We start from the raw sequence: 13,761 nt of genomic DNA on the forward strand, positions 1-13,761 counted from the left end.
AGAAATGAGGAAAATCGCAAAAGATGGTTTCGGAAAAGAAATGATGAGTATATTTCTGTGAAAATTATTTTTCTCTAAGCTATGTGAATCTAGTGAAGAAAATTGTTCTTTAGCGAGCTATATTGTTATACTATTATTTCCAGGATTTACAGAACTTTTATTGATACTTTCATTTTTCAGTATGCAATTGTAAAAGTTTCTTTTATTCCTATAGTGGATGTACACTGCACAAATATTATAATAGTGTCAATTAAAACTCCCTAGAAGTCAAATTGTTATTTCTTCTCACTGCAATAATAACTTCAATTAAATATGATTGGCCACATATTTGGCAAAGAAATACTATGTTCTCTCTTTGCACTGAAATTGCAAACCTTCCACTATTTGTTAGAGTATTGTGTTTTACAAAGAAGTTTTATGCTCCCATTCCTCTTGGAATAACTATTAAATCTGAGATTGCCTTTGTGATAGGGTTGTAGAAGCAAAAATAATTTTTCCTGGTGTCTACTTCGACATTTACATTGTGTTCTATAAAGTTCCATACTTGACTACAAATTTTAAATCTTGAATTTACTATTAGAGCTGACAAAATTTGAGAAATGTGACCACCTCTGTCAATACATTTTTTTTTCTGTCTCTCTCTCACAAAGTTCTGTTGCCAAAGCAAACTATCAAGTGAGTGCTTGGTCTTCAATGAAGACAATACATCTCATGGAGGGTAAGAGAATATTCATTCTATCTTTGAATCACCTACTACACTATACCTGGCTTTTAGGTACACATCTTTTTTGAGAGAAAATGTTGCTGGGTGTTATCATTTTAGGCAAAACAGGCACTGAGGCCAAACTGGGTATAATTATTGAATGTTGGTCTCTTTCTATAGTATTTATTACAGAGGTTGCTGGCTGTTCTCCAATCGTAAATCCAAAGGACTTAGATGTCTTCCAAATGGTGTGATTTGAGAAGAGGATATATAGATCCACATTCTGTTCTGTAGTTCTTAGCCTGATAGTAATACTGTTTCTTGCAGTAGGTTTATTGAGGTGAATACTACAATAAAGAGGTTAAACCAGACTTGCCTGCAAACCCATAGCAGAAGGAATTAACATATTATAGGGTTGGACCTCATCTATATCTACCTACCTACCCATCCATCCATGCTACATAGCCAGCAATTTGCCATCTTCAGATAATTAGAACCTAGCCCTTTATTCAGAGTTTAGAACTCTTTCCTCTAAATTCACGATCTTCTTGTGCATGTGTGTGTTCCCAGCAGATCTCAAATATTTCTTGTTTTTTAACTTTCCATAACAAAAATCACATTCCATGCCCACAACAGAGTAAAGAGTATGGAAGAGGGCAAAATCTTAAACAAGGTTGGAAGAAAGAAGTTTCTCTCTCTCTTTCTCCCTTTTTGATATAATGTTGGAGATACTTTAAAGGGGGGTTTTCAATGAGAATTAAATTTAGCTTTACTGAGCATCTGTATTAAGGCATTCTGGTCTAAATTCACCCTGTGTTAATCTGCATCTCTTTGTCTCCGTCCTTGGATAACATTTCTAACCTTTTTTTAACATTAGTCATTTTCCTTTATCTTAGACTCCCCTCTGTATAGTTAGGTAGGTCCTAATTCATGATGAGAGGGTAAAATCAAAGTTGTTTAAGGTTAGGAAGAGTAGCAGTTTTTTCCTTTAATGATTGGCTGCTTCATAGTGAAAGCTAAACCGAGCATCTGATGAGACCCCTGGGGACAAGCACATTTCACAGCTAAATCTTACGTTTTCATCCCATCTCTCCAAATGATGTTCCACTGCTCGTTAGAGTGTGAATAGTTATGAAAAAGGCAGTGGGAATGAACATAATTCAGATATACCATATGAAAACTTGATCAAAACTTATTTCTGGAAGCTGGCCTTAAGATATCCAATCATTCTATTCCATCAAGAAAAGCATTAGGAGAATCAGAAAGCATCAAACGGTCATGTAATGCAATCTGGTACCTATTATCTCTACATTACACTGTGAACCCTAAGAAGAGATTAATTACTAAGAGTTGACTACTACAACTGGTATAGATAATTTTCATTATTTGCAGTTGTTTTTACATGTACTCTTAACACAAACACTGAATTAGCAACTACTATATCATTGCTCTTAGGAGAAATACAGGATTAGGTTTCTGTGAGCCTCTGGTCACAATATTTTCATGAACTCTTTAATATGTAACATATTTTATATGTGTTTCTGTTTAAAGACATCTTATTTAAAATATATTTTTGATTCATTAACATTGAGCTCATGGCCAACAACAGTATAACTCGTGCTTGCATGAAGCTTATCTAACACATGTAATTGCTCCATAAGGCACATCACAGCCTTCTTACACTAAAGAAAACAGGACAGCTCTTCATCACTATGCTTGGGGGCAGAAGTAAGTGGTGGGGAGTGATTTTAAACAGGGACATGACCAACAAAAAGCACAAAAATGTAAAAAATGACACCAAGTAGACACTCAAAAGGATAATTGTTTACAGTAAAAGAGCTGAAGCAAGAAGGTACAATGTCAACTTGTTCAACCTTAGCTGGGAAAGCAGACACCAAGCAACTCAATTGTTCTGCTATTCTGACTATGTCTGTGAATGACTGTGAAAGACTCAAGAGTAGATTTGGGGGATCACAAGTTAACTTTAGCATGTAGCTGAACTTGCCTATATGGAATTTATGAATAATAATCTACTGTTGGAATTTATGGATAATAATCTGTATTAATTACATAAACATGGCATGAGATATTAATGGGAGGAAGGAAAAAACAGACATATTTTAGTTCTGCCAGAATTTGAACACAAGTACAAAAATTATCCAAATTCTGGCATTAATGCTCTGTAAATGAAAATTTGCTACATTCATTTATTTAACACATTTCTGTTAAGCAATATCTTTGATACAGGCACTATAATAAGTATTATTTTATAAAAGATTATAATAAAATTATTTTAAAATAAGATAAATAAGACTGTCAGTTGATAACTTGTATTTACTTTTATACATTGCTCGTCAGTTTATAAACGACTTTTTAACACTATTATGTAACTATTGAATACTAACAATGTGCAAGCTTATAAATGATGTAACTTGTAAAATACAAAAACCAAAATAAATGTAATCTCTATCCCCAAGAAGCTTATGTTCCATTCAGTGCAACAAGGTAAAGAAACATTACACTGGTATGGAATATTCTGTTGTAGGTCATGGTTGAATTAGGACTTGCATATTATAAGCCCATAAGCTTTCCAAGAAATGATTAATCTTTTTGGTTTTAAGAGCACATCATAGAAAATATAATAAATAGTTGACTTAGGCACTGAAGTGATTAATATAGTTTAGAAAAATGAAGCTAGTGTATCAAACTTAAGATAGTCCTACATATAATAATAACTTGAATTCATCTTTCACTACATAGCAGATTTGGCACAGTGCTTTATACATATATAATTTAATATTTAAATCAACCTCAAGAAGTAAATATTATTATTCATAATTCATAAAATAAGCTCTGCCAAGGTCAAGCTTAAAACTGAAAGTTTAAGTAGGAAACTGTCAAAATCTGAACCAAAAATTATCTAATTACAATCCACTTTTTGATTTAATCTCTCTACACACTATCTTTCAGGGAACTTGTACATGAAGCACGACTCCACCTTTGTGAAAGATTCATTTCTGAAAGACCAATTAAGCCACTATTCAAAGATTTATTGATAGAAATATGCATGAATTAATTGATTACCAGAGTTAGGACAGATTTCATTTTGGAAACATGATCTGATATATCAGACTAAAAATGTAAATCCTCTTTGTTTTTCACAATTTTTTTTCTTGGGATATCAGTTACTACCTACGACATCTATAGGGATTCATGTCAAGGAGCATTACACTTAAAAGAAAAAAGAAACGTGTGCCCTAGTAATTTATGCTTGAACCAGAGGCTGGTATCTCTGGACACAAAAGCTTTTTCTGCATTGTGGTTAAACAACCGAATTGATCTAAATAGCATTCATTTTCATAGCCTGAAGAATATTTAAAATAAGATTATGGATTTGCCATGGAATCAAACAGCTAGGAAAACTTAACTGTGAGGAAGCAAGCCTTTGCGTCAACAGTATTTATAAAATAATGCCGGTAAGAGGAAAGACAACACAGGAAAAACGGGATTCATTTCTCTTGGAAGTCAGTAATACAATGATGACAAGTTTGTTCTAGAATAATGAGATACCTTTTATGATGAGTGACTCGTGACTTTGTTGTTTGAAAAGATTTACCTTCTTTACACAGTTAAGAACTAATTAGCTCTTAGCTAGGAGCTAGGAGACTCTAGTGTTGTAATATGATTCACAAAATGATAAACTGCAGATCTACAGAAATATTTTTAAAACATTGCCCTTTCAACAAAGGTTTGTGAACATCGAATAAATATTGAACGGAAAAATATATACGAGAGAATTAAAAATATACTTAATATTTATCATATTTTAAACTACTTCAAATGATTTCTTCCTTAATGTTCACTGTAACCTTAAAAGGATATTATCTCTTTAAGATACACAGCTAGTTTAAGTAGGATTGGAACTAAGATCTTATAGATTCTAAAATCCATGTCTCTTCTATTACAATAAGAAAAAAAGATGCAAGCATGACTTTACTATGATACAACATAAAGTAATCATGAAGCATTCTTCAATTGCATCACCATTTTAGCAAGTGGCAAACAGTAAAACACTTAAGGTGATGAGACTAAAAGTAATGACGATTAAGAAAATAAAATGTAGGTGTTTTATTTTTACTTTATATCTTTAAAATGGACTACATTTAGAGCAGTTTTAGGTTCACAGCAAAATAGAGTGGAAGTTACGGAGAGTACTCACACACCTCTCCCCACACATGCACAGCCAGCCTCTCCACTATCCACATCCCCTACCAGAGTGATATGCTTGTTACAATCAATGAACCTACATTAACACCTCATTGTTACCCAAAGTCCATAATTTATACTAGGCTTTACTCTTGATGTTGTATATTCTATGAGTTTTGATGAGTATATAATAACTTTTCTTCATGATTATAGTTTCATACAGAATAGTTTCATTGCCCCCAAATTTCCCTGTTGTCCACCAATTCATCCCTTCTTCCATTCTAATCCCTGGCAAACACCGATTTTTTACTGTCTCTACAATTTTGCATTTCCCAGAATGTCACACAGGTGGAATCATCCAGCAGACTTTTCAAACTGACTTTTTTTCACTTAGTAATATGCACATATGTTTCATCTACGTGTTTTCATGCCTTGATAGTTCATATTTTTTCACTGAATAATATTGCATAGTCCAGATAAGTCACAGTTTATAGGTATTGTTTTAATTAGGCTATATTTATGACAACATCTACAAAAAAAAACAAAAATAAACTTGCTAATTCAAAAGTAAAAACCGACTGTCACAAAACCAATTTGGTCATTGTGGTACAGGCAGCATGATGCTGTGTCCACACAAGATGTTTAATAAAGATTGATACATTTCCTTGGTTTATTTGGATTTAGTAGGCATCACAGTGCATAAGAATCAGATGCAGTTGCAGCAATTTTGTAATTTATATTGTATTCCCTCTGAACTGAAATATAATACTTTCAGAAATACTTTCTGACTATAAAAGCTGACAACCTAATGAGATGAATGACTATGCACATACATGTCTAAAATAAAATTGTAGTGATTTTTGGTACGCTTTTAATATTTGAGTCATCAGACATCCATTGTCTAAAAAAAAGAAAATAATTTTATTTTATTTTAAACAATGGATGGGTTATATTTATTTTATTTTAGACAATGGATGGCTGATGACTCAAATATTAAAAGTATATGAAATTAAATATTAAATATTTTTATTTAATATATTTATTTTGTTTTAGACAATGGATGGCTGATAACTCAAATATTACGAGTGTACCAAAAATCACCTGGACAACATTTTTCAATTGCATGTATAGGACTATTCTGCCTAGGATATAATTCAACTGGAGTATGTATTAATAGCAGCTAATACCAGAAGATTATACTTTATTACTTTAAAGAAGATCTTTGAGGGAGCAGAATAAATCATGTCCTGATATATTCCCTGCTATATAAATAAACATTATGTTATAGAAAAACCTTTAAATTGCTCTTAAATTTCCTGAGATATTTTCTATAGTGCAAAATTCCATTTCAAAGATGTTCCATTTTTCAATAATCGATATTTAACGTGTAATTTTCACCATACTACACTCCTGACTAAACTAACAGCCTCAATGACAATGCCAATAATATTTTCATGGACCAGACCTCTCTTCATTAATTAATGCAAATAAGCAACTTCCACATCAACTGACATTAAACTAGTTTCTACTTGGCGTCATTTGAAAATATCTGGTTAGATAACCTGAATGGTATTTAAAATCAATTACTGACAATAGTACAAGTGATTTTTTATTTATACTGAAATAAACTTAAATATTATCTCACTAGCTATAAACTAGTTTTCTCTCTAGCATATCCATGCAGAAATAAATATATCACAATAGGACAGAGAGCCAAACTCTCAACCTGGCTTCCATTTAGTGCTGAAACTAGAAAGTTAAGAATGAAAATTATTGTTTCAACACATAGGAAATCACAGGCTCTTGTTAACTGAATAAAGCATTACTTAGGAAAGCGGTCATTTATTTCCCCAGCAGCTTTGAAGAAAAGATATTCTTAATTTCAATAGGATCGAATCTTAGCTTGTGTTTCCCTGAGCAGGTTTCTAAAAAAAGAGAGAGAAAGAAAGAAAAGAGAGAGAAAGAGAGAAGAAAGGGAGAAAGAGAAAAAGTGAAAAGAAAGAGAAGAAAGAGAGGAAGGAAGGACAGAGGAAGGACAGATGAAGGAAGGAAGGAATGAAGGAAGGAAGGAAAGGAGAGAGGGAAGGAGGGAGATAATTTTCTTATCAAGGAAATGGAGAAAATAATATATATCCAAATGTTTTGTTAGCAGGATTAATTTTTTTTTCTTATTACCTGAAGCTATAAGTTTATAAGTTCTAGGAGTTTTTAATAGAATTTTTAGATTTTTCTATACATAAGATTATATCATCTGTACAGAACAACAATTAGGCTTTTTTGTTTTAAAATTTGCATACCCTGTATTTCTTTCCCTTGCCTAATTGCTCTGGCCAGAATTTTCACTACTATATTGAATAGGAGTTGTGAACGTAGGCATTATTATTTTGATCCAGTTTTTAGAGGAAAAAAATCACTTTCCGATTTTCCTCATTTTGCATATTAGCTGTGGATTTGCAATATATGACTTTTGTTATATAGGGGTATGTTCCTAATATACCTAATTTGGTGAGAGTTGTCATTAGGAAATAATTAATTTTATCAAAACCTTTCTCTGCATTTATTGAGATAATCTTAATTTTCCTATATTCAGTTAATAAAATATATTAATTCATTGATTTGCATATGTTAAACCACCCTTGCATCCCTAGGATAAATCTCACCTGACTGTGATACATAATTTCTTGAGTGTTGTTGAATTTCCTAGTATTTCGTTGTGGATTTTTGCCTAGACATTCATCAAGAGTATTGGCCATGTAGTTTGTTGTTGTTGTTGCTGTGTTCTTGTATGGTTTTGGCACCAAGAGAATGCTGGAAGTTAGAATTAAATCCCTCATCTTCAATTTTATCAAGTGGTTTGAGAATTGGTGTTAGTGTTTTATAAATTGTTAGTTCAGCTGTAAAGCCATGAAGTCCTTGCATTTTCTTTGCTGAAAGAATTTTTGCTAATCTCCTTACTCATCTGTTCAGATTTTCTATTTCTTCCTGGTTAATTCTTGATAGGTTTTATGTATTCAGGAATTTGTACATTTCCTCAATGTTTTCCAATTTGTTGGAATATGGTTGTACGTAATAGTCTCTATGGGTCCTTTGTATTTCTGTTGTATTAGCTGTAATGTCTACTGTTTTATTTATATTATTTTTCTTCTCTTTTTCTTAGTGTAGCTAATGTTTCATTAATTTTAACTTGTTATAAACTTTTTATTTTATGGATTTATTAGACTTTATTTTAGTCTCTATTTCATTTAGGTCACCTCTTATCTTTATTAATTATTTTCTTCTACTAATTATAGGTTTGATTGGTTCTTGCTTTTCTAATTTCTTGAGGTACATAGTTGGGTTGTTTATTTTAAAATTTTTATTTTTTTTGCATAGGCATCTGTTGCTATAAATTTGCATCTTAGTATTGTTTTTGCTATATCCCAGAGGGGTTGATACATTGTATTTCTAAATGTTTTAAAATGTTTAAAATTTTTTCCCTAATTTTTTCATTGACTGTTCATTCTGGAGCATGTTCTTTAATATTCATGCATTCGTAAAACTTCAAAAGTTCCTCTTATTACTGATTTCCAGTTTCATTTCATGGTGGTCTGAAAAGATACTTTATATGACTTTAATTTTTCAAAAATATAATGAGACTTCTTTTTGGCCCGAAATACTATTTATGCTAGATAATATTGTATGTGCTAATGAAAAGAATGTGTTTTCTGCAGCTAAAGGATGAAATGACTTATAAATGTGTTTTCGGTCTATTTGGTATAAAGTGCAGTTTAAGATCTGTTTCTTGATTCTCTGCCTAGTTGATATGTTTAATTCCGAGAGTCAGGTGTTAAAGTCCCCAGGTTTTACTGTACTGGAGACTCTCTCTCCACTTAACTCTTAACAATATTTGCTTTGTAAATCTGGATGCTATGGTATTGGGCACATATATATTTAACACTGCTGTATCCTCTTGCTTAATTGATCTTATTATTATTACACAATAACCTCTTTCTTTTTTTACTTGAAGTTTATTTTATCTGATATAACTATACCTGCTCACTTTTTCTTTCTGTTTGCATAGAGTGTCTTTTCCTATCTATTCACTTTCAGTCTACATGTGTCCTTACAAATGAAGTGCATCTCTTATGGGCAGCACATAGTTGGGTATTTTTTTTTTAATCAATTCAATCAATCTGTAGCTTTTTATTAAGGAATTTAGCACATTTATATGCTAGTCAGTTACTGAGAAAAGCTTATTCCTATGATTTTTTACATTGTTTTCTAGTATTTTACAAATTCTTTATTTCCTCCTCTCTTATTTATCTTTGCAGTTTGGTGATTTTCCATATTGACTAAATTTGATCTGTTTCATTTGTTTATCAGTTCTATCATGAGGTTTATAATTTCCTATGTTTTTATAATGGTAGAGACTGCCCCTTTGCCTTCAAATGTAAGACTTTCAAATATGAGACTTCTGACCAGGAATGGTGGCTCATGCCTGTAATCCCAGCGCTTTGGGAGGCCAAGGTTGGCAGATCACAAGGTCAGGAGTTCAAGACCAGCCTGGCCAATATGGCAAAACCCCACTGCTGCTAAAAATACAAAAATTAGCCAGGCTTGGTGGTAGACACCTGCAATCCAAGGTACTCGGGAGGCTGAGGCATAAGAATCACTTGAACCTGGGAGGTGGAGTTTGCAGTGAGCCAGGATTGCGCTACTGCACTCCAGCCTGGGTAAGAGAGTGAGACGCCATTTCTAAATAAATAAGTAAATGTATGTATGTATGTATGTGTGTATGTAGGTAGGTAGGTAGGTAGGTATGCTTCCTTTAGCATTCTTGTAGCACCAGTCTAGTGGTGATGAATTCCCTCAGTTTTTGCTTGTCTGGGAAATACTTTATTTCTCCTTAATTTCTGAAGGATAGCATTGCCTGAGTATTATATTTCTGGTTGGAAGCTTGTTTGTCTGTTTTTCCCTGAACTTTGTATATATTATCCTATTATCTCCTGATCTGTATAGTTTCTGCTGACAAATTTACCATTTATCTGACTGGGATTTTCTCATATGTGTCTTGATGCTTTCCTCTTGCTGTTTTCAGAAGCCTCTTTTTATCTTATGTCATTTATTTATTGTACCTCAGAGAGAAAATTTTTGGGTTGAGTCTGTATGAGAATATTTGAGCTTCTTGTATCTGCATGCCATATATCTTCCAAGAGTTGAGCTACTACTTTTCAGCTATTATTTCATTAAACAGGGTTTCTAAGCTTTTCCTCTTCTATGATTAATATGGAACTCCCATGATCCAATATTTGTTTTCTTAATGTCCTCTCATATTTCCTGTAGTCTTGCTTCATTCATTTTTATTATTTTTCCTTTTTTGGCCAACACATTTATTTCAAAAGGCTTGTCTCTAAGTTCAGAAATTCTTTCTTCTACGTAGCATATTGGTGAAACACTTATTTTTATTCTAATTAATTCTTCAATTTTAATGTTTCTGTTGGGTTTTTAACTATAACTATCTTTTTATTGAATTTCTAAACCATTTTTTATTCCTCTATTAATACCTGTGCACCTGGTGGAACAATCTCTTCCTCCAATTTTATGAAGTAGCTTTCATAGGGAAAGATATTTTTCTGTATGTATGTCCTATAGTTTTCCTTGGGTAAAGTACTTTGGCTTTGGTTCTGAGTGGGCACAGTAATATTGTCTCTATATAAATTATTTGGTAATCAACATCAACAGTGTCTCCAAGTACCTTGGTTGCCATTCTGTGATTATTTGCCATGGCATATGTTTGCCCAGAGTTAGGGATACCAGGCAGACCAGCCTTCAGGCCCTTCGGGGACATGCACAAGTACATGGCATGTCTGCTGCTGGAGTAATTGTGACTGCTGGTTGTGATGGTATGCCTTGAGCTCGTGGTTTTCTGGCTCTGGGGTACATGCATGTGAACTTTCTCTGTCCTAGGGAAAGCTTCCTCACTGTGCTAGACTGTTTATACTCTCGGATGTAGGGTCCTGTATGTGGTTCAGTACCACAGACACGGCTGAACTATTGGGTCCAGCTGGTAGTGAAAAACTGCAACCTTCTGAGTGGATGTGGGATGGATGTCAGTGAGGCCCCAGGGATGTGGAGATGCAGGAGCTACTGGTCCTAAGGGAAGGATGTACTCTGGTGGTGACTGCTCTCAAAATGGCACTGTGCTACAATAACCTGGGTCTTAAGGACTGAAGGTGATCTAGAATTAATTTTTTCGCTGGGCTAATAAAATCCTGTGAACTCCAGGCAACTCCTTCTGGTGGACTTAGGGCTTGTGAGGGCTGAGAAGCTCTATTGTAGCTAGAATCGCAGAAATCTGTGCTTGAAATGTGGGCTTCTGGGCATTCCCCACTTAAGTTTTCTTAGAAATGGGGAGTATCTCTTGACTCTGAGCTAATCCTGGTCAGATTCTTTGTTTTCCTCTCTATGCTACCATCTGAAACTTCCATGTCTCAGAGGGTCTTCATCACTTTCTTGCTAAATTCGATTGTTCCACCTTAAACATCCTATTCAATGTGTGGTTTGCTGTTATGGTTCTTCTTTGTGGAGGAGGTGAGTGCTAGATGCTTTTAGCAAGCCATTTTGATGACATCTGTCTGGGTCATTTTTTTTTTTTAAAGCACTCATTTATATTGGTCATAAACATAATTTACTTGTTCATGTTTTTAATTAATATGTTGCGTTATCATATTAGTCTGAGTCTGCATTATAGGTTTAATAGTGAGTTTGTGGATTAGATGTTAAAGTGTATGTGTGAGCTGTGTCCCGTTCAGCATTTATACTGAAAACCTGAACAAATGACTTAACTTTGTTTGCCTTAGTTTCCAGGTAATGATAACATCTTCAAGGAAAAATCAATGTTTTTATTTTAAAATATGGGAAGTTATTGGAGGAGTTAATAAAGAACTCCTGGCAAGGGAAAAGGTTGTGGGTTGACAATATTTGACAATAACTAACCTTGAGATAAAAAATATAGGCAGACATCTATAAAGATTAATGTGTTCTTTATGTGATGCTTATGAAAAATGACCTGAATACTAAGGTGATGATAAAGATTTGTTGTTCAAGAGAGAATGGAACTCTAGAGGCAGAGTTTCACAGAGCAATTACTCTAATGCTGACATTAATATCTGGAGAAAGTTGTTTTCTCCTATAGCAAAGGTAACACTCTACTGATTTTCAACATAAAAATCCCTCTGACCTCTATTTGTAAGGTTCCTCATGGCATGAAGCTCAAATATGTAAGGGACTGACTTTCAATCTCAATCACTTCCTGCATATTCAGCTGGAATGGCATGTGGCCCACATTAACGTGGTTATTACTAAAAGCAGAATGTTCTTCTTGAAGGGACGAAGGCTTCAGTCCTGAAGCTCAACAAAACCACTTGAGCCTTGAAAATGCCAAACACATCACCTATAAACTATACATCAGAACAGGCACCAGAATCTGACGTTCAGTAATAAACATTTGGTCCCTCTTAGGAAGGCTACATGTCACAAACATGTAACTGCTGGCAAGAGGGAGAGAGTACATATGATTTACAGCAAAAATAAGAAAAATTATTTAAAGTGAAACACCCTGAATTGTGTAGGCCCGTTTTCTTTACTTCTGTGCCCACTTGTGATTGATTCCAAAAGCCATGTTGATGCTAGAAAACTACTCAGTGTTTTATGACTCCAAATTTTCCTTTCCTCCATTTTTAAAGTATACTCTGATGTTCCTTAAATTTTCTAAATCACAAAAATCATTAGAAACACTTTATAAATATATGAACTCCTGGAGTCATCTGAAGAGAGACATTTTAGTTCAGACTACAGATAAGGCAACTCTCAACAGATGTTTTACAACCTCCTTCCAATGCTGTATCATGGTCAGAACCCAAAATATGAGTAAAAAGCACTGGTTTGAAATATCACACCTAGTCCATACAAAAAGAAAGTTTAGAATCCAGGTAATACATACACACTGAACAGGATAGGAAAGAGTGAGGAATTAAGAATAGTATCAGGAGATACTTAACAATTAGTGGCTGACACACTACTAAACAGAAGAAACACAACTCGTTCAGTGACTTGGTTAAGGTACCTGCCATGTTATTGGGATTATCTAAGTCAATTATCTAGGTACTCTCAGCCATTTCTTGACTCTTTAAACTTTTAATTAGCAATTTCATTCAATATTACTGCACTTGGAGTGAAACAAATAGAGAATATTCCTTATAAAATTCTGTCTTAGCCTATGTTATTCCTTTCTGGACATATTCTTCATGACATTAACTCACTGAAAAGTGATAATTGTTAGAAAGTGATTAACTCATCCTGATGTTGAATAAAAGATGGCCAGCTGAATAATAAAATCACATTTGGCTGCACTGGAAATACAGTATAACAAAGGATATCTATTAAATCCCAGACTATATCATTAACAATTGTTCGGTTTTGGAGAGAGAGGAAAAACACTTTCCGGATACTCATTTTAAGCTATGTAGGCAAGAGTTTTAACTGTCATATGTAACTGCATAACTACTTTTTAAAAATATAAGCCATGATAGCTGGGCTTAGCGGCTCATGCCTATAATCCCAGCTACTCAGGAGGCTAAGGCACGAGAATCGCTTAAACCCAGGTGGTGGAGGATGCAGTGAGCTGAGATTGGGCCACTGCACTACAAAGTAGGTGACAGACCAAGACTCCATCTCAAAAAAAAAAAAAAAATCTATAGATATAGATATAGATATAGATATAGATAGATAGTTACCACAGCATGTGTGTGTGTGTGTGTGTGTGTGTGTATATATATATATATATATACACACACATATGCATATATATACAT

General features: G+C 33.7%; 1 protein-coding gene across 3 annotated transcripts in view; it reads right to left on the bottom strand.

Moving 5' to 3' along the window:
- DPP10 (dipeptidyl peptidase like 10) overlaps positions 1-13,761 on the bottom strand; it is a 1,392,171-nt gene that overhangs the window by 152,057 nt on the left and 1,226,353 nt on the right. The gene's annotated exons all lie outside the window — the stretch shown is intronic.

Source organism: Saimiri boliviensis, chromosome 5 (assembly GCF_048565385.1).
Source record: "Saimiri boliviensis isolate mSaiBol1 chromosome 5, mSaiBol1.pri, whole genome shotgun sequence".
Lineage (NCBI taxonomy): Eukaryota > Metazoa > Chordata > Mammalia > Primates > Cebidae > Saimiri > Saimiri boliviensis.